The sequence below is a fragment of the Camelus ferus genome, chromosome 11, assembly GCF_009834535.1.
Source record: "Camelus ferus isolate YT-003-E chromosome 11, BCGSAC_Cfer_1.0, whole genome shotgun sequence".
NCBI lineage: Eukaryota > Metazoa > Chordata > Mammalia > Artiodactyla > Camelidae > Camelus > Camelus ferus.
This window is the reverse complement of record NC_045706.1, coordinates 57,464,882-57,470,304: the sequence shown is the minus strand read 5'-3', so window position 1 is coordinate 57,470,304 and position 5,423 is coordinate 57,464,882. Positions and strand designations below refer to the sequence as shown.

The 5,423-nt window shown below is 34.6% G+C and overlaps 1 pseudogene; it reads right to left on the bottom strand.

Moving 5' to 3' along the window:
- Positions 1–4,576: 4,576 nt before the first annotated feature.
- LOC106730108 lies at positions 4,577–4,990 on the bottom strand (annotated as a pseudogene).
- Between the last annotated feature and the right edge of the window lie 433 nt (positions 4,991–5,423).

Genomic DNA, 5,423 nt, shown 5'->3' with positions numbered 1-5,423 from the left:
AAAGGGGCTTTGATAGGTATCGGGAGAGCAGCTTCCACAAAGGCAGACATCCCTGGAAATTGGGAGGAGGACTACCATGTCTGATATTAACTACAAGTACTGGGAGATCCTCCTTACTCCCTCCTCATTCGTCTGTCTCTTTCCATAGGTGTGAGTCAATTTCCACCGACAATCATTTCCCATATTTAGGTTCTGTCATGGAAGGAGGAACTGAAGTTGTTTCAGTAGGGAGCTTTAGTTGACTTTATCATAGTTAATAGGATGCTTTTCAGTTTATCTTAATTATTTTATGATGTGGACTGGCCTCCTGGTGCTGTCTTTTTTGTTTAGTTCCCCCTGACACCTAAAGAATGAAAATTCAGGAATAAAAAAAGTATGCTGCAGATTTCCACACACTGGCTATCTAACCACAGCAGAATTGTTAATCAGATAAATCACATCTCCCAGCTGAGACCTGGTATGACTTGAAATAGACTCGTTGGAGTAAATTCCAAGCACCACCTACCACTGAATTGTTGCTCAAATAAAAAGTTCATGCTAAGTAATCATCTTTCCTGAATATGTATATATAAAATATATCTGGACAGATAAAAGAACCTGATAATATAATTCTTCCAGGGAAGGAAACTGGGAGCAGCAACTGGGATGGGAGAGAAATGTTTCATTATATACTGGTTTATACTTGAATTTTGAATCATGGTGATTGTCCTAGTTATTCAGAATTAAGTAGAATAAAAGTGAAAGTATAGGAAGCTATCCCCTACTAATTCTGACACATCTTATTCCTTTCCAGTACAATGTTGGAGAGTAGTGCTGAAAGTAGACATCTTTGTCTAGCATGACACTGACAATGTCCCCTAGAAGTTCTATGTAGTATTTTTACATAGGCTTATAATTTGGAAATTTTCCTCTCATTCATAATAGATTCCTTCTGAAAATTCCTAAAATGCTTTCATTATTGCTAAAAGTAAACTGAATGATAAATCAGGTAAAGTACTAACAGACATCCAACTTTCTTGGGGAAAATATATTAATAGTCCTGGTTTGTTTGTTTAATTGTTTTAGATAATAAGGAGGAAAACTGCCTAGCCCTGAAAACATTAAACAACTAAGAGAACAAGTCAATGACCTCTTTAAATGAAATTTGCTAAGTTTTTATATCCAGCCCATTTCATTGCCTCTACAAGGTAAGCCCCACCATCCTGGCTTCTGGTTATGGCTTATTTGTCTCTGGTAGATGGATTTGTAAGGTCAGGTTCTTCCTAAAGACTTACTTTGGGGGGAAAAAAGAGGCATGGCTGAGGTCTTTGGCTTATACCATATTTTACCAAATAACTTTCATAAGAGAGCATTGTATTAAAATGTGAAGTGCTTTTTCAATGCTGAATAAATTAGTCCTTTGTTTCTCATTGGCTATTATTGCCTGTGGGATAGCGTGTCCAAGATCCCTAAAGAGAAGAAGGATGAGTTTGGGTAATAATATTCATTCCAAATTCATAACAGTTAAGCCCTGTTACACCAAGAAAATAATACATAGAAAACACTTTCTTTTTTTCCCCCCCAGTGCTTTCATTATAGTAGTTGGGGTTAATCAAGACCCAGAGAATTATAAAAAACTGAGAATTGCAAGCTTTGGGGGAACACTACTTGCAAAAGACCCTAACACTTCTATTTGGATTCCTGAGGGCTCAGGGATCACTAGAGATAGTGAAATACAGAGAAAAAAGAAGTATAGGGATTTGTGGAGCCAGCCAAAAGAAAATATTGGAGTCTGTAAACCAAGAGAGAGCCTATGTTCCTCCAATCAGTATTGGAGTCCTGGGCTAGTAGAGGAAATGGAAAGAAAAATGTTAATATTATGCATATATGTACATATATATACAAAACACAAAACGAAAAAAACCAGACATTAGAAAAACTGGAAATACAACATAACTATTGCAACTCTTTTTTTTTTTAAAGAAATAATTTTTAATCAATTGACTTTCAAAAAAGTCCTTTACCTTGACTTCATATTGCAATTCTTATATGGCCCAATTTTGAATACCTCTTTGCAAGAGAAGAGAGAGTTTATATGAGAGGTAACTCCATGCCCAGTTCCCATTTCTGGGTCCCAAAAAGGTATGGAAAACTTAGTATGACAATTCACCTTTGATTATGACTTTCTGCCAATTGAGGTTTTAAAATAGGCTTTTTATTTTAAGATAATCTTAGATTCATATACAGTTATAATAAGACAGATCCTTTGTACACTTTACCTAGTTTCCATCAATGATAACGTCTTGAAAAACTATAGTCCAATATCACAACCAGGATATTGAAATTGATATAGTCAATATTCAGAACATTTCCATCATCACAAGAGTCCCTCATAGTTGCCCTTTTATGGCCACACCTGCTTCCCTCTACCCCCACCCCCATTTTTTAATCCATGGCAATAACTAAACTTCCCCATTGCTATAATTTTGTGATTTCTAGGTGTGTGTATGTATATATATATATCTTCAGTGCCAGGGTGTGTGTGTATGTGTGTGTATGTGTGTGTGTGTATAAATACGTATATATATATTTTCAATTTATTTATATATATGTCATCACAAAGTATGTAACCATTTGGAATTTTTTTTTCACTCAGCATGATCGTCTGACAAATCCTCCAGATTACTGCATGTTTCACTAGTTTATTCCTTTTTATACTACGGTTTGTTTAACCATTCATCTATTGAAGGACATCTGGGGTATTTCCAGTCTTGGGCTACTACAAATAAAGCCTCTATAAACGTTGACATACAGGTTTTTGTATGAGTATAAATGTTTATTTTTTTCTCAGATAAATGCCTCGTAGTGCACTTGCTGGGGTGCGTGTTATTTGCACGAACAGTTTGATAAGAATATGTGAAACTGTTTTCAAGAGTGGCTGTACCATAGTCTACTCCAAAGAACGATGAATGGGTGTTGACCTAATTTCTCCACATCCTTGCCAGCATTTGATGTTGTCACTACTTTTTGTTTTGCCATTCTGGGAGGTTTGTAGTGATAGCTCAATTTGGTTTTCATTTGCATTTCCTTCATGGCAAACTCTGTTGAACATCTTTTCCTGTGCTTAATTTTTTATTTACCTTTTTCAGTTAAATGTCTCTTGATGTCTTTTGCCTTTGCTCTATTTGCATTATTTTTTATTTTATTTTATTTCTTAGTGTTTACTTTTGAGAGTTTTAAAATACTCTAGATGCAAGTCCTTTGTTGGTTATGTAGTTTGCAAATATTTCCCCTCATTCTTTAGCTTATGTTTTCATTGACTTAATAGGGCCTTTCATAGATCTAAAGTGTTAATTATTATTATGAAGTGAAGTTTTATACTTTTATGGATCATGCTTTTGGTTGCAAGTAGAAAAAATACTTCTATAGCCTTTTATCCTAGAGATTTTCTCCTTTTTATTCCTAAAAGTTTTATAGTTTTACATTTTCATATAAGTTAACGATCCATTTTGAGTTAATTTTTTATAAGCTGTGAGATTTAAATTGAGGTTTGTTTTTTGGCTTATGCTTGTCTGCTGGATCCAGCACCATTTGTTGAAAAGTCTATCTTTCTTTCACTGAATTACTTCTCTACTTTTTTTTCAAAAGAAGTTAGGCATAATTGTGTGGGTGTATTTCTGTGTTCTTTATTACCGCAGCTATAGAATAAGTCTTGAAATTGGGTAGACTGACTCCTTTCACTTTATTATTCTTTTCAGAATTGTTTTAGTTATTCTAAGGCCTCAGGCTTTCTATATAAGTTTTAGAATAATTTGGTGTATATCTAAGAAAAAAAATCTTGCTGGGAACTTGATAAGGATTGCATCAAATCAGTATATCAAGACGAGGAAAAATTGACATTGTTACTATGTGGAGTCTTCCAATCCATGAACACAGCATGACTCTCTCTTTATTTCGACATTTGGTGAATTCTTCCATCAGGATGTTGTGGTTTTCAGCACACAAGTCCTGAAGATGACTTGATATATCTACACCGAGGTATTTCATACTTCGTAGAGATTATAAATAGTATATTTTTTATTTCAATGTCCACATGCTTATTACTGTATATAGAAATGCAGTTGATTTTGTATGTTTATCCTGTGATCTTAGTGAACTCACGTTACTTTTAGGAGTTTTAACTTACTATTTTTAGGAGTTTTTTGTAGATTCCTTGGGATTTTCTGTGTAGACAACCATGTCATCTGCTAATAGGAACAGCTTTATTTGTTCTTTTCCAACTCATATGCCTTTTATTTTCTTTTCCTTGTCCTATTGCACTGGCTAGAAATTCAAGCAATAAGTTGAATGAGTTGTGAGAGTATCCTTGCTTTAAGGCGAAACATTCAGTCTCTCACCATTAGATAAAATGTTAGCTGAAACTTCTTTGTAGATGCCCTTTATGAAGTTGAGAAAATTACCCTATATTTCTATTTTTCTGAGAGATTTTTTATCATGAATGGGTATTCAATTTTGTCAAATGTTTTTTCTGCATTGATTATAATTTTTTAAAAATGTTGAGCTTCATGGTTTTATTAAGGCAAATACAATATGCGCATGAGCTGTCTACTCATTTTCTTCGCTGCACAGCCTGGCGTTGGGACTGGTGACTCTGATGGCCAGCTGGGCTGCTCTTTCCACATGGCTTTGTGGTTCTTGGAGGAGACATTGTGAGCAATCTCAGCACAGTAAGATTTGTTGCACATCAGCAGCACTTCGAGCTCCTTGACATTGTGGACCAGGAACTTGAGGAAGCCGCTGGGCAGCATGTGCTGTATTTTCTTGTTGCTCCTGTAACCGATGTTGGGCATCAAGATCTGGCCCTTGAACTCCTGTGCACCCTGTTGTTAATGGCCCTTGGTTTCTGCCAGTTCCGCTTAATTTTGACATATCGGTCTGACTGGTGCTAGATGAACTTCTGGGTCCTCTTCTTGGTAATCTTGGGTTTCACGAGGGGTCTGAAGGTGGCCATGATGCTGACTAGGAGATGGCTCGATTATAATTCTAGGTTCTAATATTTTGTTAAGGACTTTTGCATCTATATTCATGAGAATTATTCATCTTTCTCCTTTTTTTGTATTGTCCTTGTCTGGTTTTGATATTAATGTAATACTAACTTCATAAAATAAATTAAGAAGTATTCTTTCCTTTCTATTTTCTAGAAGAGATTGTTTAGAACTGACATTAATTCTTTAAACATTTTGTAGAAATCTCCAACAAAACCATTTGATCACGGAGAGCTCTCTCTTATTTATTTATTATTTATTTATTTATTATTTATTTATTATTTATTTATTTATTTAATATCTTAAATTATAAATTCAATTTTTTTAATTGCCATAGGGTTATTAAAAAGATCTATTCATATTAGGGGTCTTGTGGTAGCTTGTGTTTTTTTAAGGGAA